Genomic DNA, 23,463 nt, shown 5'->3' on the forward strand with positions numbered 1-23,463 from the left:
ACCCCACCATTTTCAAATATTCACGGCTCCCATTAAATCTGTCAATACAATGAACAGCATTGTCCAGTCTTGAAGTGGACGGGTGTTTACGTTTCACGGGTGGATAACCCCAATGTTGTTGTTGTGCTCTGGTGCCAAGACGGGCGCTCACACTGTTATTCCCAGTTTCTGCCCGTCCCCTAAGGGCTCCACAACACACATTTCTGTTTGTTTTTCGTTTCTTAACGCTCTCCCTTCACACGCACAGGGGAACTGCTCGTCCTGAGATAAGAAATGAGGTATTACATACTCCCTGCCCCTCAGATCTGGCGGGCATTTGTGCAAAGCAACCAACCTGCTCGACGATTGCAAAACTGTCACAGAAGGCTCGCATACTACACAGGAAACAAGGGGAGTCAAACAGTAACACCCCCATCCCCTCCGGCTGTTAATTCATATTACTGTGATAGTATTACTGTGGATTACTGTGATAGTATTAGTGTCAATTACTGTATTATTACAGTGGTTTAGTTTGATATTATTACGTATTACTGTGGAATACAGCGATGTTATTACTGTGGATTACTATGATATTATACCGTGGATTAGTATAATACTATTACTGTGGATTACTGTGATATTATTACCGTGGTTGTGGCTGCACGGACAGCATTTGAAATACAAATGCAATATTTGGCAACAGAAGGGTTACAGCAGGGGGGCTTCCAAGCAAGCGTCATTCAGGCACAGAACAAACACAGCACAAATAACAGCAGCACGAGCTCCTGTTCACGTAAAAGAGGCAGCGCCAGCACAGGCTTCCTGCACTCACAGAACAGGCAGGAGCTTAGAGGAGGGCAAGCACCAGCTCTGCAAGACTTCTCCATACACAATGCAGGTAGGTTCCGCTGGAGCAATGCAAACTCGGCTCACACACAGACAGCACTAACAGCAGCACAGTGAAGCGTCCGCCAGGCAGGCGGGACAGGCACAGCACATGCAGCAGTCCTGCGGGCTCCACACGCACACACGTTTGCAGCACGGGAAAAAGTACTGCAAACGTCCCTTGCACCTCTCCAGGTCTCTTTCATTGTATTTCTTCAGATCATAACCTGCAATGGGTTGTCCAACCGGAAGTCTTGTTTACTGTTTAGGCCTTGGGCTGGAATGGCTGCGGAGAGGAAAAGACCAAGCCTGACCCAAGCCATATTTAAGATACATTGATTTGGTCTTCATGTATGTGGTCCCCAGCGTAGTGAACTGTTGCTGTCTTCACGGGTCACGGTTGGGGTACCTTGATAAAGCTAAGCTGCTAATTTGACTTTGGCAATGCGTTCAAGGGATATACTTTACTGAATGTAGCTTTATTCAGGCTGGAACCGTTCACTGACAGTCGGTTACTTTGAGATCCACTGAGCTCTCCTGATGCATTTACACACTTCCTGCAACTTGCACCGCCATGCTTTACTGAGACATCTGCAAAGCCCCCCAGTGCCCTTCCGTTTTGTCTACCACGCCGTACTACATATATAAAGATCCGGTGGCGTCGTGAACCCCCGCTTTAGCTTCAGTGGAGGTAACCCGATTAGTTTTACGTTGTAGGCTGTAGGGCTGCAAGCTAAAGCTCATAAATCCTCTAAGAAACACAGGGTAAGAATAGGATAAGAGCTGCGGTCAAGTACAACTATCTGAACCAAGTTCAGGAAAGGCCAGGGAAGGTAAAGATTCAGACTAGCAAAGACGAACAAATAGTGGGCGTCACAGAAAGGCAAGTTAGAAAAAAGAATGTATAAACGAAACAAACGTGGTAGTCAGAAACTGAATAGAAGGGAGGAGAGAAATAAGAATCGTGGAAGGAAGAAAAGATGACATGGAAGAATGAAAGATGGAAGGAAAAGTGAAAGGAAGGAAGGTTAAGTGAAAAGAAAAAAGAAAAGGTCAGTGAAAGGCTGAACAGACGAGCCAAATGATCAACTGGTTAAAGGGTGTAAGGAAGAGAAAAGGATTGATGGAGGAATGGGTAAACGAGTGAAAGATGAATGGCTCAAAGAGTGAAAGGGAATAGTCATTGGATGGATGGCTGAAAAAATGGAAAGATGAAAATGATGGAACTAAGAGTGAAAAATTGATGAATGAAAGGATTGATGAATGTGTGAACAAATGGATGGTTGAATTTCATTGAATTGTGTGAATAATGAAAGTATGGATGCATGAGTGGAAACGCGAAAGGGAGATGAATGGGTGGAAGGGTGGCACAATGGATGAATGAATGAGTGGATGTAAGGTAAAGGGAACTATTCTGGGAAAGGTCAGGCTTGATTGCTTCACTCACTCGGGCCCATATTTATACTTTTATAGCGCTGCATTGGCCGCTTTTTGACGCAAAAACGGCGCAAACTTACAAAATACAATTGTATTTTGCAAGTTTGCTGCGTTTTTGCGGCAAAAAATGACGCAAATGTGGCGCTAAAAAGTATAAATATGGGCCTCAGCGTCATTAAAGTTTTGGGTCAAAGTGAGAGATATTTTAATCTTGTGGCTACTCCCTTGTACAGATCTCTATTGCATAAACATTAGAACCTGCAAAATGCACTACTATTCTACTAAGGAGACATCAAGAATTTAAAAAATGCTCCTCTAGCCTGTACTGTCAGAGTCATAAAACCTTTATTCGGATTTTAAAAAAATCCCTTAAAGTATACAAAAAAAGCAATTCCACATTTCATCAGCAAAAACATCATGCATCTAAAAATAGTTTAAAAGTGAAAACATCAATCAATCAAGGCATTTATAGAGCGCGCTACTCACCCGTGAGGGTCGCAAGGCGCTAGGTGGGGGAGGGGGGTCACTGCTGCTCGAAGAGCCAGGTCTTGAGGCGCTTCCTGAAGGCGAGGTGGTCCTGGGTGGTCCTAAGGTGGACAGGGAGGGAATTCCATGTCTTGGCTGCCAGGTAGGAGAAGGATTTACCTCCAGCGGTGGTTCTGCGGATGCGAGGGACGGCGGCGAGGGCGAGGCTGGTTGAGCGAAGTTGACAGGTGGGCGTGTAGAAGGCGAGGCGACTGTTGAGGTATTCTGGGCCCTTGTTGTGGAGGGCTTTGTGTGCGTGGGTGAGGAGCCTGAAGGTGATCCTTTTGTTGACGGGTAGCCAGTGCAGGTGTTTCAGGTGGGCGGAGATGTGGCTGTGGCGTGGTACGTCGAGGATGAGGCGAGCAGAGGCGTTTTGTATGCGCTGAAGACGTTTCTGAAGTTTTGCGGTGGTTCCTGCGTATAGGGTGTTTCCGTAGTCCAGGCGACTTGTGACGAGGGCGTGGGTCACAGTTTTTCTGGTGTCGGCAGGGATCCAGCGGAAGATCTTTCGGAGCATGTGAAGGGTGTGGAAGCAAGAGGACGAGACGGCATTGACTTGTTTGGTCATGGTGAGAAGGGGGTCCAGGATGAATCCGAGGTTGCGTGCATGGTCTGAAGGGTATGGTGCGGTGCCCAGGGCCGTGGGCCACCAAGAGTCATCCCAGGCGAACGGGGAGTTTCCGAGGATGAGGACTTCCGTCTTGTCAGAGTTCAGCTTCAGGCGGCTGAGTTTCATCCATTGTGCGACGTCTTTCATTCCATCCTGCAGGTTGGCTTTGGCGGTGGCTGGGTCTTTGGTGAGGGAGAGTATCAGCAGGGTGTCGTCGGCGTAGGAGATGATGTTGATGTTGTGTTTGCGAGCGATGTTGGCGAGGAGGCTCATGTAGATATTGAAGAGAGTAGGGCTGAGCGAGGAGCCTTGTGGGACGCCGCAGATGATCTCAGTGGGTTCTGAGCGGAAGGGCGGTAGGTAGACTCTTTGGGATCGGTCAGAGAGGAACGAGATGATCCAGTCCAGGGCCTGTCCTTGGATACCGGTGGAGTGGAGGCGGGTTATTAGGGTGCGGTGGCAGACGGTGTCGAAGGCAGCCGAGAGGTCAAGGAGGATGAGGGCGGTTGTTTCTCCGTTGTCCAACAGGGTTCTGATGTCATCGGTGACTGCGATGAGGGTGGTTTCCGTGCTGTGGTTGGCCCGAAAGCCAGACTGGGTGGGGTCGAGCAAGTTGTTGTCTTCGAGGAAGTTGGTCAGTTGCTTGTTGACGGCCTTCTCGATGACCTTGGCCGGGAAGGGGAGGAGCGAGATGGGGCGGAAGTTCTTCAGGTCGTTGGGGTCCGCCGTAGGTTTTTTCAGGAGAGCATTGACTTCCGCGTGTTTCCAGCTCTCGGGGAAGGTGGCAGATGCAAACGAGCTGTTGATGATGCTCTGGAGATAGGGGGCGATGATGGCGTCGGCTTTGTTGAAGATGTGATGGGGGCACGGGTCCGAGGGGGCGCCGGAGTAGATGGTGTTCATGGTGGTTCTAGTCTCTTTGGAGCTGATGGGTGTCCAGGCGTTGAGGGTGATGGTTGGGGCTGTGAGTTCCGTGGTGGTCGGCGGGATCTGTGGTCCGAAGCTGTCGTGTAGGTCGGTGATCTTTCGATGGAAGAAAGTAGCGAGGGAGTTGCAGAGTTCTTGTGAGGGCGTGATGGAGTTGGAGCTGGCGTTGGGATTGGAGAGCTCTTTGACGATGTTGAAGAGTTCTTTGTGGGTGTTCTTGTCCAGTCTCTCTTTGAAAAATGCCCTTTTGGTGGAGCGGATCAGCTGGTGGTGTTTGCGGGTGACGATCTTCAGGGCTGACATGTTTCCTGCGGTGTGTTCTTTGCGCCAGGTTTTTTCGAGGGTACGGCAGGTTTTCTTGGATTCTTTGAGGGCGTCTGTGAACCAAGGAGGTTTCCTGATGTTGGTCTGTCTTGGGTGGCTTCTGAGGGGGGCGAGGTTGTCGGCGCAGTTGGTGATCCACTGTGTGAGGCTGAGGGCTGCGTTGTTGGCGTCGGAGGTGATGGCAGGTTGGTTATGGTTGAGAGTGGAGAGTAGCTGTTCTGTGGAGATTTTGTTCCAGGGTCTGCGGGTGATAAGTTGTGTGCAAAGGCGGTGGGTCTTGCGTCTGAAGGTGAAGTGGACACATCTGTGGTCGGTCCAGTGTATCTCGGAGGAGTGGCTGAAGGATACGTGGTTGCTGGCGGAGAAGATGGGGTCGAGCGTGTGGCCAGCGGTGTGGGTGGGGGTGTTCACCAGTTGCTTGAGTCCGAGATTGGCGAGGTTGTAGAGCAAGGTGGCGGTGTTGGTGTTGGTGTCGTTGTTCTTCTCCAGGTGAAAGTTGAGATCTCCGAGGAGTATGTAGTTTGGCGAGGCTAGGGTGTGCGGGGAGATGAAGTCTGTGATGGATTCGCTGAATAGGGCGCGTGGGCCAGGGGGCCTGTAGACGAGAGTGCCTCTGAGGGTGGTCCTGGGGTCGGTGTGGATCTGGAAGTGCATGTGTTCGTCAGCGAGGAGGGTGTCTTCGGTGGAGATAGTGACGTTGATGGAGCTTTTGTAGATGATGGCGATTCCACCTCCGATTTGGTTGGCGCGGTCTTTCCTGGCGATCTTGTAGCTGTCTGGGATGGCTAGGGCGATGTCGGGAGCCGATGAGGCGTTCATCCAGGTTTCAGTGATGAAGGCGATGTCTGGTGCGGTTGAGTCCAAGAGGTCCCATAGCTCAATGGCATGCTTGTGGACAGAGCGTGCGTCATACATCATACATCATACATATCGGATTTCACCCCCTTTCAAAACTAACACAGGGGCACAAGTTCATATCTCTTACTCAGCGCCACCGATGTTCTTAAAAAAATCAGAATTGTCCAACAAACATCTTCATTCTCTGACCTCTGTATGTAATATAAGTAATCGAAATAAGCTCTAACAGTTGCTCGCGGCAGTATAGGTAATAAAAACATGTGCCTTGGTACCTCATAAATGGGACAAAAGCGTAAAAAGTGACGTGTTTTGAAACAAGAGTTGGTTACATCTGCAAGCAAGTCACGAGACCAGCAAAAGTGGCTGGGAAAATCTGAAAAGAGAATGATACCGACGGTACAATGTATTCATCACCCAAAATAAATAATGTTAAATGCCCTCTGTTGTCGATAGGGGGACATATTTTACCAGTGCAGACATATGTTTAGCTTGCTTTAATGTAGCATTGAACTGATAGGTTCAAAATGTATCTGTTACCAGATTTTTGGAATTTGAAGTGATGGAGGTTGGATTGTCATACAGATCTTTTAAACCTATTGTTTCGAATGTCTTTTTCAGATAGGACAGCCAGAGAATATTCGCCAGCCTTGTTAAACGTAGGCAGTCAGAAATACTGGAGCTCACCAGGGAGGCCTCAGGATTTATCCAAACCTTGAGCCAGTACAATAGAAGAGCAAGTCTTATGGAATCCACTAAGTAAGGAAGCCCACATTCTTCATGACAAATCAAGTTTGCCACACCCTGGGGCACCTGCAGTAATCTCTTAAGAAACATATTTTTGACTTCTTGTGTGCTATGCATATTTGCATAGCCTCATATACCTGTCCCTTAAGAGCCAGCTGAAATCTGAAAATTGCTTCAATATTACTTTTGAAGCAGGAAGTCCTCACAGTTACGAGATACTTCCAGGCAAAGGAACAGGTAAAAAGGATCCCCAAATACCTAAAATGTTGTACGTTTTCTAATGCTGTATCACCCATTTTAAAGGTTTGGTCTTCGTTGAGCAGGGCCCACATGTCCTGACAAAATATTTACCATAGTTTATTTTAAGGTCCACAAACGTCATATAACCTGGGAAGCCATCCAGTAGGATTAGCAGTTCATTAGCCATACGAGCAACCAGTACATCAGCGTCCGCATACAATAAAATGGGAATCTGATGGTCCTCCATGCAAGGAGTATCTTTTCCCCGTTGGGCCAGATGCCTTGTAATTTCTTTCATATACAATAAAAATAAAAAGGGTGCAAGAATACATCCCTGCCTGACACCACGTGTAATCTTTATCAGCCGGGTCAATTCACCCTGGGGCTCAAAGTGTATTTTCAGCAACAAGTCCTGGTGCAAGCGCTTTAATAGTGCTAGCAATTCTGACTTTACACCCATTCCCTCCATCAGGGCCCAGAGATTTTGACGCTCTACACCCATTCCCTCCATCAGGGCCCAGAGATTTTGACGCTCTACACCCATTCCCTCCATCTGGGCCCAGAGATTTTGACCCTCTACACCCATTCCCTCCATCAGGGCCCAGAGATTTTGACGATTAACCAGGTTAAAAGCAGTTGATAAGTCAATAAAGGCCATGTGGAGTGACCTTTTTTGGCTAAAACATACTTTCCCAATAATAGGTACAAATTTAAGCTCTGATCGATTGTAATGACCCCAGGTCTAAAACCAAATTGCAGATTTCACAATATTTTATTATCTGATGCCCATTGTTCCAGGCGTTCCAATAACACTCTGCCCAGAATTTTCATACTTGAGTCAATCAATGAGATGGGTCAATAACATGCTGGAGATGATCTGTCACTCTTTTTATAAATCAGGATGATTATTTCAAGTTTCCATGATGCAGGGATATGTCCCTCAACCACGTACCTGAAAACATTTGATAAAAGTGGGGCCCATAGCTGTATATTGGATTTATAAACTTCCACAGGAACCCCATCCGGCCCTAGGCCGTTCCCTAACCTACTGTTTTTAATTGCTGCCTCCAGTTCAAAACATAATTGCCCCACTACAGTTCCACTTCTATTCTGTGTTGTTTCGCTACAAGGGGTGAGAGAGTCTGAAGAAACAACCTCAGATTGGAAAATAGCAGAAAAATGTGGCACCCAGCTTCCAGCAGAAATTGATAGCTCTATTTTTGGGGCGCTAATGTCAGAAAGATATGGCCTGTTTACTATATTCCAAAAATGCCTATTATCTTTTAAAAGGGATGCTTTTTGTAAATCTTCCCGTGCTTGTGCCTTAATCTCCCTTTTCCTCTCTATGAGGCACAGTTTATATAAATGCCTAGCCAACCAAACTTGTTCTAGTGGGCAGGGTGAAATTTGCAAGGAATTTTGTAGCTTCCTATGGGCTGTGGAACATTCAGGGTTGAACCACAGACATAACGATTTTCCCTAATAGATATGTCCCTCGTAAGCCTTTGAGATATACCAACACATCCTTTCAAAGGCCAATTACATGATCTGTCCTGGAGGGTCCTCTCCAAGGCATGTAAAAATGAGAGATGCATGATCCACAACCAACTGTTTTAAAATGGATTCAGAGTTTATCGCCTCCCATTTCATTTTTGGAACCCTTGTACTTGCAACTAGCTTGCAATTTTGCTTCTCCATGTTGACAGCTTTTATCCCAAGGCTCAAAGATAAAACTAAAGGATTATGGTCGCTCAAGCAATGTGTTTGAACCCAAACGTCCTGTGCAAAAGGGACCAGGTCATAAGACATTAGGATGACATCAATAGTGCTACCTGAATTACAGCCCATAAAAGTGGGTGGTGTGGTTCATTCCCTCTCAAAGGGTATCAAATCGCTAGCCGGGACCAGGGCAAGCCTTTAAACAAGACTAATTGGGGCCTCCCCACACGGGGAATGTGAAAAGTAAGTAAGATTTTAGTCCTCTGTGTTTACTAAACCACACACCCTTTTAGCGTTTAACTTGTACAATTCTATGTTAAAATCCCCAGTCCAGAACCGCATTAATTTACGTTTTGGCTTTGCTATATAAGACATGACAAAATTATTCAAATCGTGAATGGACTTCACATCAGCGTCCTTAAAATTATCAAAATAAAAATTAACCACTAAAATTTCAAGATCATCACAACCAGTCAATGAAATCCCTAAAAAATAAGAGGATGCCAAAACCCTAAAAAATAAGAGGACGACAAAACCCTGGAAACTTTTGTGGCAGGAATCAAAACAGAGACAAGAGTTGCCAGGCTTCCCTTTGCTCTACCTGCTGGAGAAGACCGAGTTGGTTCCCAAAAAACATAGAACCCATATATAAATGAGCAACATCTCGCATCCAAGCTTCCTGCAGACAAATGGAGGGCCAGATTTATACTTTTTCACGCAAAACTGCGTTAGCGCAGTTTTGTGTGAAAAAGTATAGCTCTGGCTTGCACCATTCTATGATGCCGGCCAGGGGCCATAGTTATGGAATGGCGCTACTCGGTGTTAATGCCCTGTTGGTGTCCTTGGAAAGGACGCTAACAGGGCGGGTGAGGTGTAGGAGAAACCGGGGCTTGTGCACCAAATTATGGCGCTACACTTAAGAGGCAGAAAAATGCATCTAAGCAGTGTAGCGCCATTTTCTGGTGCACTACACCCACGGACATGGCTTCTGTCTTAGTAAAGACAGGAGCCATGCCCACCACCCCAAAGGCCATGCCTAGGGGACAAATGTCCCCTGGGCATGGCCACTGGGGTCAGCGCCGTGCAGGGGGCCCAAGTCAGGGAAAAATAAAAAAAATGTAAAAAAAACTTACCAGGACTTACCTGGGATGGTATAGTATGGAGTTAGGTTTGCACTGAATTAGCGTAAACAAAATTATGCTAATTCAGCACAAACCGAGTATAAATATGGGCGAAGTCACCATTCCTTTATGAAGTTGTACCAGTCTGGGTTATTTAACTTAGCCCTCAGCCCGGCTATATTCCAGCTGATCAATTTACAACCTGCCCTTGTTGCAACATGTGGTGGTGGGCAGTCATTTACCCCAGTGGTCTGTAGGGACAGGGCATTACCTCGGACTACACTCCTGGAGGAAGTGAGTAGGTCCATTTGAACAAGGTTAGCAGCAGCATCATAACTGTTCAAAGTTGGTACTGCAAATGTGACAGGCCCTCACTGGAACAGTTCTTGGGATGTTTTGAATGGCCTGTAAAAATAGCCTAAAGGCAGTGCCTCAATCCAGGTTGGTAAATGCCCAGGGTGTCATAAATCTGCCTTACCACTTCTTTACTTCTAAAGTTCACCACAACACAATCTGCGGAGTCTTCTTTCGGAATAGTCCCCACCCAGTCGACCCTCCCCACATGATTTACAAAGCTATGGATTATTTTCTGGTTAGATTAATTTTTGTTCAGCCAGTGGATCACCTTATTTTTTAATTGATCATGATCTTCCGTTGCTCCATCTTGTAGAGGTGGTACTCCTTTCAGTAATACAACATAAGGGGAGGCCTGAAGATGTTTAACCTCTGCAATGTCCTTCTTGTGGACTCATCAATCTCTGGTGCCCCTTCCCTTACAGGGTTATTTTTGGTTGATAGGTGTACAATGATGTTCCGTGCTCCATCCTGAGGAACTGAAGAGTTCGGGGTCTTCTTGCTTCTCTTCCGATAACCCATCATTATTGCCCTGTACCCCCAGATGACAACTGTCATGTGTGAAAACTGGTACTTCCCTTCGCTCCATATTCTGCACCAAATCGCTCCCTATGGCAGATGATGGCTCACTACAGATGCCTAAAACAGTGTACGCCTTATTTATGTCCTTTTGTAAAAGAAGAAGGCGCTCTTCAATCTTGCAAAAATGTGATATTATTGGGGCTAATGCTTCATTTATTACAATAGTAAGGGCAGGACGTAGAGTCTCTTTAGTAGCCTCTCTGGTAGCCTCAAGATCTCCTTTGCTGCAACTTTTAGCATATGTGAGGAAGGCCTCTGCCGGTGACTTGGGGCCGTTGGGCAGGGTCTCTTTGCTTACCAACTCCCCCCCATCCCTTTTCTCTTACTGCAAATTAACTTGTGGGTTTCTGAGTGAGGTGCTTCAGCTACAGGGATGGGCGGGTTGCTTGGTTGACATTCAGACAATAACTGATGGAATGAATCGTCCAACCTATGCCTTAATGCTGGAGTTTTTCTATCCTACTCGGTGGGGGATTGTGATCCTGCCCAAGGTGTCCCTGGGAGATCTGGGGAGAGACAAAGATAACCTCTCCGCCAGTTCTATTTCTTTATTTAGCACCCCGCCACCCACCTAAGTAGAAATCCATTAAGTGTAGAATGAGAATTAGAGGTAGAGGAGACCAAAGATGATACTGAAGTTGACAATGTTGCCTTCTTTTTGCCCATTTTAGCCAAGGTGGGGTCCCACCATAAGCTCCCCACAAACGTAGTCAAGTACCTTCAAATGAGCAGAAAGGTGGTGGCCCAGCCCGTCCTCCTCCGGCTGTGGACGGGCATAGACAGGCCCAGTTTTGGCCAAGTCATCACCCAGGCACGTGCCTGGGCGCATCCCCCTCTGCAGGCCAAACAAAGCGATTTAATAGCACGTGAATGTCTCCTCTTCCATTTCACCATACAGCCTTCTGTGGAATGAAGTCCTACCCCGGCAGGCACAGAGAGCAACCAGATTCCTGGGTGTCTAGTCTGTACTGACATTTCGGGCCATATGTACTAAAGCATTTTCCCAATGACACAGAATGGGTAAAATCCTTTGGTACATCTGGCCCTTCATTACAGAGATAGCTGCATGGCTTTACCTACACTGATTTTCACTGGTGCTACTGTGCCTGTTTTAAGGTGGACCGGCATTTGCACTGCTGCTGCCCAGCCCTGTTCTGTGAAAGAATCAGTGAAACTTGCATGGCTGATGGGTCAGCTGTACCTGTTCTGTGAGGAAGGGAAGTTTTAACTGTTACGCCCTGTGTTGTTTCCATTGTACGTTTGTGACGAGCCAAGCTCTGCTCCTCTACATTCTGGTCTCTGACCTGTACCTGTTCTTTGGGTTAGGCCAGGGAACCTTGTGCTGCTGCTGCTGCTTGTTCTATACTCATGCTACATATTAGAGGAGCTTGTAAACAGTTCTCCCCTATAAAATTCAAAACAATTGGCATTGCCAATGCTTGTTTTAATGCATTATGCGAATGGGTGATCTGTCACAAACATATGAACAGGATGTATCCCTTGCTTACCATGTGCAAAAGTAATACCTTTTCTAAAAGGACAGGATCACTCTGTACATTTTTTTAATATTTTAAAATATAGAGTCAAGCTTGACCATGTGATTTGTGTCACCTTCTCTCCGTCTGGACATTTGAGCTAACATGACTTTTACATTATACTGTTAACTGTCCTGGGTTGTTGTAATATCCTAGAAATCGAAGGGAGTTAACTCAATACTTCCCTGTATGAATCCATATTAATGCCCAGATTTTAATATCTATTGTGATGATACTCATTTTTATCATGTTGGTACTTTGTGGGCACTTCTCGAATGAAATTTTATTTTATTTTAAGCCTGTATTTTATATCTATATTGTCTACCAAAAATCCCCAATTGGTGTACACTGTTGAAATAAGGCCTACCATCTCATCTAGCTGGCACACTTTAAAATACTGCTTTAATGAAACTGTATCATTGCTATTCGTATAGTTGGCTTAGGCAAAGTGGGGTAATCTTTCTAAGTGGGTCCCAGATGCTCAAGACAACCAAAGCACTGATAGGAGCACGTAGAGGACCCAAAAATGAAGTTTTTGTTCTCCTGCATACGTTTTTTCTATTTTTGTCTAATTTGTAAGCTCCATTTGCACGTGGCCTTTACTCAGATCTTAGTCCTTCGCTTTATGTATTACAAACTGTTATGCACACTCATTCGAATACCATTTATTTTTGTTTCTTGATGTATTTGTTCGCTTGCATAATTTATAGCTTTATATAACGCGTTACAGGACGACATATATTTGCCATCAAGCAGTGTATTTTGTTTTCTTTTTTCTTATGTTTGTACTTTATGGAGTTTTTATTACTTACTAGCAGTCAAGCTTGACCATGTGACTTCTGTCACCGTCTCTCAGTCTGGACATGTTAGCTAACATCACTTTACACCATAGATTGTTTTACACTGTATTATTACATATATATTGGTACACTAGAAAGCAAAAATACAAGTCCCATAGTGTGCCATGGTGTTGGCTGAAGAGAAAAGAATGGCTGATGGTATCATACATGACAGAGCCACTTGAGAGTGCTATAAAAGGCAAAATAACATTTAGTACATGATCGTTCTGTCCTTCCTCCCAACCAAACAGTAATTTATACATTGTATTTGTGTAAAATGTTTTTTTTAAACACTGAGGCAGGAAAAGTGACAACTGTTCATAATATCAGCCACTGCATCTGCCCCCAGTGTACTGTTGCAATAAAAGTACATCCTGGCCCCTACTCTAAGGGGACTCCTGTGGTATGTCATCACGGGGGCCGTTTCCATCCTGGGCGTGCAACCTACAAATTATTGCTGAATGGTGGTTTCATCTAATTAGTTAAATGGAAACAATGTTAAAGTACAACAAACTGCATTTGGTTTTCCCATGAAAGCCGATTAAGTGAAACACTGAAAGCCTGTTATGAGAAACACTGTCAGTGATGAGATGGAGTCACGTGGCCATAGTAAGGGACAGAAGAACCGAGTGCAGGTGCTCGCATCTAACTGCCGATCAGCAAACATTAACAATATTCTAGAGCAAGCACAATCCAAAGAATATGTTACAGCCCAGAACAAAAAAAAAGCACGTTGTTCTGTTCCCCAGTCTATTAGGCCACCTGAAACTCCCAGCCATTTAATACTGTAATTTAATATACACGATCCTATGTAAAAAAAATAAAAAAGCTACATTTAATTACCCTTTTCGTTGTATTCTTTGTTGATTATAGAGCTCTCAATTAAGTCATGCTATCCCCCTCGATGGATACAGAATTACAGTCCTATTTCTGTGTGTGCGGAATGTCCCATTGTTTTGAGTTTCAAAATCTGACCACCAAAACCCAGTGGCACCCGCGGTACCTTCACAGCTGCCCAGTGGTGTAACAAGGACCCATCAGCATTGCACCCTGCCTGAGAGCGCGTGAGTGAGCTCGGAGGGCCGCCGCCCAGCCCACGTTACTCCACTGAAGCTGCCAGAAGGTGGGGGAGGTGTTTCGTGTTGGCTATGGGCTTTGTCTGCGGTTGTAGGCCAGCAGCGCCATGCTGCCAGTTGTGCATGTCCTGGGCACGGCTGATAAGGAACAACAACATGTTGATGGCCCAGGGGAAGGTGTGGCCAAATGGAGACTGGAGCACACGTGTTATTATTGTGATTCAAACCGCGCTTCCAGATAACGGTCACGAGCCTGCCTGAAGTCACAAGCACTTCCTTGGTGAGCTATCAGTGTCTCTTGTAATGGCTCTTTCCCACCTCTGAATTAGGAATAAATTACTTCTACACCTTCTTTCACTAAATAGCTCACCCTCCCAGGCTCTTGCTTTGCATTCTGGGGCTTGCAGTTCTTTTTTTAATCCTTTATAAATTCAGGAGTACATGTCCCAAAATGTAAAGCAAAAAAGAAAAACGGGACCGAATAATCTATTCATAAATGGACCCGGGAACCTTGAAAGCTCAGAGAAAATATGCGACTTCAATGATCTGGTTTTCTTTTTCGATACCAAATATAGCCCACCGCCCGCTGATTGCCTTTTATTTTTGTTGCCCACTGTATTAAAGCCATCATAGTCACAGTATGTTTAAGCTTTAATGCTGTTTTATAACCCTTGCCACTTCTGCTAAACTTTGAAGATAGAAAGGGTTAGAGCATGTGTCACAGTGACGAAAGCGAATGAGTGATGCCCAGAAAAGCTTCGTGACTATCAGGGCCGTAGTCAGGAGTATACATTTTGATGGGCATGGCCCCCAGCAATGGCAGGGAAGTGTTCGGGGGTAAGGGGCGTAGGTTCGTTGTCGTAACTTTTGAAAAAAATGCTCTACTAACAGTGATATTTTGAAGCATGCAACTGGTTTTCTTTGAGGGGGACGTGTGTGAAAAAAGGTTTATTTTAAAGCATGTTAGTCATTCCTGAAAATAGTTGAAAGATGTCCATACAGGAGGGAAATTATAATCCCCCAAGGAGTAGGTGAGGGCATCAGTGTCCCAGGTTGTGCACATGCCACATTTGGCCAGTGTAATAAGTCAACCCGTGATTGGATTTGTAGCCAACTTTACAACGGGTTTCAAGGTTCTTCTATAATGGACATAAGTTTTAGCTTATAGAAAATTACACAGGACATAGGAATCAGTCACATATGTTACAATGACAACCAATGTATGTTCATTTTTACAGGTGATATGTACGGATTAAAAAAGTGAAGCCAACGACACATTTAGAAGTACAATCAGACAATAACTTAGATGAAAACTAAATAGAATGAAAAAATACTTTTACAGGTCAGGAGTTACCTCTTTAAGAAATCCAAGAGTAAAACATACGTTTTGAAACAATTCTAGCCAAAAGCATCAGGGTACAATAGGATTGGTTCAATATCAATTCTAAAGATGGCCTAACCATGATGGACTAAAATGTTTGGAATGGATACACATAGGTACCACCGCTTAGCTGTGGATTTCAATGTACATGAGTACCTGATCTGAGACCATCAATGAATGAGTGTGCACAGTTCCCAAACTGACCAGTCCTCAAAGAGCTCCATAAATATATGCCAATACTTTTTAGCAAACCCCATTATTATTCTGAATAAAGAATTAAAATGTTATTTAAAATATATATTTGGAAATGCAATATTCAGATCAGATTTTCAATTTAGGAAAATGCTCACATTTAACTATCAAATGCAAGCTTTTCTTTTTAAAAGAAAAAAACTCAGTTCCCCAAAACAAAAACAATTATCAGTGCATAAAATATGAATTTTCGCCCTTAAATACAAAGGGGCATATTTATCAATTTTTGATGCAACGCAACTCAGCAAGCCACCTTGCAGAGCTGTGCGAAAGGGCAGGAATGCGCCATATTTACCATATGGTGAATTCCTGTCCTTTCCTTGCGCCCTTGCAATGTGGTGCGGGGTGCCTGTGTTGTAGGCAGGGTTGTTTTTGTGCAGGCAGGGACACCATCTTGTACAAAAACAATGCTCAGAGGCCTTTTCTGCTTTTATTTGTGTTGCAGAAAGCAGCACACTTAGAAAGAGAAAACAACTAGGAGAAATAAAGATTTTTTTTGTGTGTGTACAATTCTGACACAATCCCAAGTCTACTACTTTTGGTAAATGAGAAAATGCATCAGAATGCATTGGTGGATGTGTGGAAGCGCCCACACTCCACCCACTGAACGCCTCCCTGCCGGAGAGTAATGCAAGGCAGCTACTTCTGTGCCTTATGTAACTCCACATTTACAAGCAATGCAGGGCCAGGCAAGATGGCCTTACGGAGCTTGGTAAATCTCATTGTAGGTTTTACGTTGCCCTGCGTCGCCTTTTGTGGCGCAGGGCGATGCACAACCTATGATAAATCTGCCCCCACGTTTTCATTTTCAGTAAATGTGTGTATGGTGTGACTTTCACCAAGAATGTTCGCATACTAATACAACACATGGATGGACTGTACCTAATCTGCCCATTTATCACTATCAAATGCAAAGCATGGACATAATATATCAGGGCCATGTCATATAAGTGCCATGCCATGTGTGCCCTTAATATGTCAAACATTACATTCACTATGACAGGGCCAGTTTTATACTAGAAGCAGGTGCCATCATACCGTAGATGCCCACATTAAGGGCATCAGTATACCAAGGTAAGCACAATAAATAGGTAGGCATCATCATGCCATGGATTCCCACAGTATGGCCAAGAGTCACCATTAATATATTAGAGTCAGCATTATAACAACAGTGGACATCATCGAGCTGTGGATGGGTGGACACATTACACAATCTTCCTTGTGCAGGTATACACGTGCAAGCACACTTATGTACTTGCCCACATGCACAAGCCCGCGCACCAGTAGCATTCAACCTTTTTTACATACTCTCTCTGCCATCGTGCCCCCCTTCGGCTGTCTTCTTGATCTTGTTCCTCCACCTGTCTCCCACTCCTACACCCTCGACTTGTCTCCAACTGCATGGTTGGTCCTATGTCACAGTTGCACCGAGACTGACAGCTCAATGCCTGTAGTACACCCCATCCCCACGTGGGTTGAGCCAAATACTTTCTGTTTTATATACGCTGTGCCTTGTGCTATAAATGCCCCATTGATGATACTGGCGTGCTATGGAGAGATGTGATACATCTTTTCTGGATCTGTGTATTTTACAGAGTTCTAGTGCATCAGTGATCCACAGAATACAAATGGTGCAAGTGTGACAGTGTTAACTTGCACTGATACCCCTTCAGATGTTCAGCCATTTTCATTGTCACTCAAAGGGCGTGGACTCGACCAGCAGAGGCGGTTCTGCACAGATTTACATCTTTAGAGTGATGAGAGAAATATCCAGAAAGGGTACATATAAATTATTGTTCACTATCATATAGATGGAGGCTCAGGTACCTTAATAAGAAAGTAATAAAAATCACGTTGGGCAGATGGAAATATTTAATAGGCTAACAAGTTAATTTGGGAAGTGCTTGATCACTGCCTGTGGTGTGGTGTATTGGCAATGGTGACAAACATGTATTGCAACTCATCTCATGTGGTGCTCTTTTTTCCGACATGGGAAGGATACACAGTAGGGTGGCTGAGATTTGAGTGTGTGTGAGATCGTGGTTAAACCTAAGTTCCTGCAGTGGATGTATCAGAGTACTGGGCTACCATACCTGTAAGCCCTTTCTTTGTTAATGATTAACAAAGTTCAAAGAATTAGGAATCATGATGAGAGTTTGAGTTATAACTTACTTTCTACATAGCTCTTAGTACCACAACTTAGCACTGCCCAATGGTTGTAAATGACAGGCATGATTATTATTTACTTTAATGGTAGTCAGTCTATTGGCCTGTGAAGGATAAAAGGCTGTTTTGGCCCAGCTAGAGATTAAAACTCATGAAAGACCTCAGAAGACTAACAATGGTGTAGGAAATCCCTTTTTAGAGGAAGGGTGATAGTATCAGAAGACTGCTTACCTAAGGGAGTTGTCTGCTCACATATAACATGATTAATTACAAAAACCTGGCACAGACTCTGTCCCTATTGAACAAAAAACTGGTGCTAATGTCTACCTGTTTCTTTGCCTCCATCTCCCCTTCCTGTGTTTCTCATTTTGTCTCTCCCTCATTCACCTTTCTATCCTTCCTTCCCTTATGTTCAGCAGCTCCCAGGCGCTTCTGAAGTTCAAGGTCAACTCTTGTCTCTCTTATGTGACTTACCTGGTTTCAATGCACTTCTCACTAATCTGTCATAAAAGGTACCTGCCCTGATTTACAGATCAAAGAAGCAGAGACCTTCATAAGTGTCAAAAACAGCAAGGCCCTCCTACGGCAAGGAGGCAAAAACAGAGCAAAGCATAGAGGCAACCTCTCTGCCAGGCGACATAAAATGGAACACACATTTAGAAGCTTTATCAGATGTGGATGGTTTTGGTGCCTGTAGGGAGTGAGCTTGGACCCTCAGGAGATGACTGGGGTTATCCTCAGTTCCGCCATGAACCAGTGTTAATAAACATAGCTAAATGGTACATGTTCTAGCATTTTCCTCCCCATATACTGTCAGTACCGCTCCATATCAGGATGGTGTGTAAGGCAAGCAAGATGAATGACAGTGCTGCGAGGCCATGCTGGCGGCAGACTGTGCTCTTCACAAATGACACTAAAATAATCCATCAAGTATGTTGCAATCAGTAAAAAAGTGCGCTCAACAGAAACACTGATTTCAAGTGAACCCCACTAGGTATTAACTACTACCAAGCAATGTCACCTTTACTTTACTGTAATTTAGGAAGAAATCATAACACACAAGTGTTATTTATTGTCCATAACAAGAGCGCTGTGGCAGGGAGAGGGTGGTGTCTCAGGGGGTTCTCTTTTTTTTCATTAAGTGTGATCTGTTTTACATAACACAGTTTGCCTGTGGGTCATAGGGGTGGACTAATACATTCATTATAATGATACCAGAGGACAGCACTAACATTCAAAATGGGCTAATTCAAAAAGACTGGACACGTTTTGTGAAATGGTTTCACTTCGTATTCCCTTATTAGCTGTGGTTACTTTGTTAAAAAATATGTGCAGGGGGGGCAGTGTTTTTCTTAGAGGTCTGCAGTCATTTCTGCTGAATGCTGGGGTTGCTAAATATATTCCAAGGTTGTCTCATCATGATTCAGCCTCTTGTCTCTTTGCTCAATCAGCCTACACTTCATGTCTCTTTATCTCACTGTTTCAGGTTCTGTTACATCGCTACCTTCTCGTAAGCTCCTGTGTTTGTTTTCCTGCTTCCTACTCCCATTTCTGCCTTTCTCTTTCTTGATCTGGGTTGCATTCTTATGATTGACATTATGCCCCACGGTCCAAAAACAAGAGTCAGTGCTGCTAGTATCACAAACAGTGGCAGGTCTCGTCTATTTGAGAGCACATGTGAGAACTACTGGCTTTGCCAATATCTTTTCGCTATGTTGCACAGCAGTGTCTCTAAAAGTTAGTGGAGTGGTGTAGAGGAGAGAGGCATTGAGTGGCGTGGAGTGGTGTAGAGTAGAGTGGAGTATCAAAGAGTGGAGTGGTGTAGAGTTGAGTGGTTAGGGGTGTCATAGAGAGGAGTGGAGTAATGTTGAGAGGAGCAGTGTAGAGTGACGTAGAGTAGTACAGTTGTAGGTGCAAGTAACTAAGGCATCAATACAGCCAGCACATAGGGTGAAAGCAACATGAATAATAAGCCGTATGCCTGTGTTAAAAGTAAGAAATCACACTGCAACTTCACGTCCAGGAATAATACCGAAATGCTTGTAAAATAAACAAAATGATGTGTTGCAAAAAGACAAAGAAAAAAGATAAGCAAGAACATTTACTTGCTCCAGAGAGCAGCTAACACAAGAAAGGAAGGGAAGCCTACGGGAGCTAAGCAATTGAAAGATTGTCAATGAGAGTGACAACAAAAACAACTAATGGTATGCTGTGGGCAGGTTTTAAGACCACTGATGAGACCTAAAAATGCAATCTTGTGTGACACATATGGCAATTCAATCATGGCTAGTTTGAGATGCTTACTTGCAGGCTAAAGCAAAGGTAATTCATTAGAGGTGTTTGTTGGAGGATAAAACAGATCACAACTGAATACAAACAGGCCCAGAGTAGGAAACCAATGAGGAATTACATAATAAGTATTTACTTTCTTGCCTCAACTCCTCTGGTTGTCAGTATTAGTTACTAAGTCATTTCACTCCCTATAAGAAGGTCCTTGATCTGGTCCAGGCATCGTGGTGAGTGGCGTCCATCCAGCTCCAGTCTTAGATGCATGGACTCAGCTGCAATCAGGGTGGTCTAGATTTGGAAGTGGGCACCTCTTTGCTGGAGAGGTGGTGGTTATGATCCCTTAGTTGCCTGATTGCAGAGCCATGTTTCTCTCCTGTGACAGCAGAGTAGGAAGGCTTTAGCTGTTACTTGTGGGTTGAACTCACTGCAGTAATGTACACAGCACACAGACTGTTCAGAAATGATAGTAGCTGTCAGCAACAGAGACCATTGATACTGGTGGGGTTGACCTTTCTAGTTGTGACTGATGAAAATAGTCTACTAAGGCACAGTCATGCAGCAGCATGTTCACACATCCCACTGCCTTGACACTCAGGCTCAGCCAATTCCTTTGTCAGTCTTTCCCGGAGTAAATGTTGCCCCTCTGCAGTCTGGTCTCTAGCTCACATGACACGGATATCATCATGCCTTGAGCAGATCACAATCAGCTTCCAGCAAAAGCAAGCATTGTAGTGCTGGTGAAAAAATCTTAAACAAGCCCTACACTGTACACATTTGTGAGGTCAGGAAGTGAGCCCTACACTTTCCAGTGTAGTAGGGTGGTCAACACCAAGTAGTGGTGGCTGGTGATCTTTGAAAGTGCTGGGACATAAATAGCAGCCCTGAATTAGATGAAGTGTGCATAGTGAACCAGCCTGAGTTTCTGTAGAGGTCATCAGGATGTTCTCCATCCTACACTTTAAAAAAATAAACCAAATGGAATTTTTGTACACCACTATTCTCACATATATATATGCAATAAAGATGGACTACTGAAATGTTCCAGAAGTTTTATGGTGACGAGCACGTATTATGACTGACACACAATAGTTATACTCAGGGTTTACCCGCCCCAAATCTTGGAGCAAAGTGATGCTTTTTAGCACCTTTTCTCTAAGGCCTAAAATGCCATTTATTCTTCAGTCATTTTAGGAAATAGGCTTGCATATGGCCAACTACTGTCATAGCGTATTTCTTTACTTCTGCATTTTTACTTCATGGCTGCTCCTCCCACTTAGACTTTTGGTCACATTGTATGACTCAAGATATTCTTTGACGATGTAAGGTAGACAAATAAAAACATGCACACATTTCTCAGACCAGAAAGAGTAAAGCTGCTTTATCAAGCAAATATTGGTTGTATTTGTATTTATGCATCTGTTACTTTTGTGCCCAGGCACGTTTTTCAGTTTATGAAAATGCATGAATATTGCTACTTAACAAAACCTTCTAATTCATTTTAGACTAATAAATTCAAATCTTGAAATCTTAAGGTGATTGCTTTAAAAAAACAAAACACAATTTTGTTCTGATATATAGGCTTTTCATTTTTATTACACTATATACAGATGAACTACTGATGCACATGGAAAAATTCTACCTTGCACGCCAACCGATCATGATGGCAGCCACAGAAGCGCACAATCTCTCATAAATAAACAACAATATGTCATGGCCAATGCTAAACAAGATGAGGACAGTGTCACTGAGCATAGAACTCTCACACGTGTGTGCAAATTAATTTGACAAAGGGTATTATTTTTTGATACTAAAATACTTGCTGAGTCCTGGAATTTTGCCATCTCTAAGGGTTGAACAAAACAGATGGCTTGTTAACCAAATATATAGGGACTCAAGTTACCAAGGTGAAGGATGGAAGACTGAGAGGCATATTTAAGAGTCCCTAGAGCCACTGGAGCGTCACTTTTAGTGACGCTCTGGTGGCGGTATGCACTGCATCATATTTACAAGGTGGCATTAAGTCACTTTTTTGTGGCTTAACGTCAACTTGTAAATATGGCCCCTTCACACGCAGCACTTTGCGTGGAAGCGCAGGGCAATGGGTGTTGCTGTGGGCGTGCCACAGCAACACCCATTGCATTTTGACGCTGCCCCAGATTTACAAATTTTCATAAACCTGAGGCAGCTCCAAAATCTAACGCCACCCCAGGGGTGGCGTTAGCATGGCCCAATGAGGAGAAATGCTTTCTTTCTCCTTGCTTGCATTCTGCAGCACACATAGAAAGAGCAAATCACCATTTAAGATTGTTTTTGTGCAGGAAGGTGTTCAACAATCTCCCCCTCAACACAGCCATCCTGGTATTATGGTGCAAGGACTGCTGCATTGGCGAACAGCAGCGAATTCAGCGCCGGTGCAGGAGGCAACACAGGGGTGCACCGTACTTTTTAAGTATGGCACATCCCTAACGGTGTGCGATGCTGTCAAATTTGGTGCAGCAACGTGCACTGTAATTTTCTCTTAAATCTGGCCCAGAGTTGGTATACTGAGGGCCAGATTTACAATCCCTAGCCCCACCAAAGTGTCACTTTTTATAACGCTCCGGTGGCGCAGTGCAGTGTTCTGTATTTACAAGGTGGCGTTAAGCCACCTTCTGTGGCTTAACGCCACCTTGTAAATATGGCCCCTTCGCATGCAGCACTTAGGGTGGAAGGGCTGTACAATGGGTGTTGCTGTTGGCGTTCCACCGTCCAATGGGTGTTGCTGTGGGCATTCCACAGCAACACCCATTGTATTTAGATGCTGCCCTAGATTTACAAGAAATCGTAAATCTGTGGCAGTGCCAAGATCTAACGCCACCCCAGGGGTTACATTAGCATGGTGCAACAAGGAGAAATGCTTTCATTTCTCCTCGTTTTTTTGCTCTTTCTATGTGTGCTGCATTCTGATGCACACATAGAAAGAGCAAATCGCCATCGAAGATTGTTTTTTGTGCAGGAAGGTGTCCCTTGCTGCACAAAAACAGTCTCCCCCTCAACGCACTCATCCTTGCACTATGGCGCAAGGGTGGCTGCGTTGGTATGCTGCAGCAACTTTAGTGCTGGCACATGGCGAAACACAAAGGTGGGTAGTATTCAAGTAAATACAGAGCATCCCTGCGTTCTAGAAGTGATGCAACACGGTGCTGCCAATTGTGCCACAGCAGCTGCGCTGCGCAAGTTATAGTAAATTTGGTCCTGAGAGTGCAGCATCTGACTGTATGGCTCACACAGATGTCAGGATGAGCATATAACATTCTAACCTGTCTTTCCAGCATTTCCACATTTAATGAAACTGCGTTTCCGAAGCATGCCAACACTACTTTGAAGTTTGCTTTGATTGCAGATTTTTTCATAGGTTTACCATTCTCAAGTTTTGTGTCAGAAATCGTGCAAGAGAAGTTAATTTGAAAGAATCATGATGGGCAAAACAAATAATGCTTCTTTTAAAGAAACTTCAGACATACACCATTTCTGTCATGAAACATAGAAATGGAAACGTTCTGAAAAAAGTTCAGTGAAAGCAAATTGTCTTACAGTTTAGTAATAAGCATTAATTAAATCTTTACTGAAACTAAAACGGC

The sequence above is a fragment of the Pleurodeles waltl genome, chromosome 4_2 (assembly GCF_031143425.1).
Source record: "Pleurodeles waltl isolate 20211129_DDA chromosome 4_2, aPleWal1.hap1.20221129, whole genome shotgun sequence".
Taxonomy (NCBI): Eukaryota; Metazoa; Chordata; class Amphibia; order Caudata; family Salamandridae; genus Pleurodeles; species Pleurodeles waltl.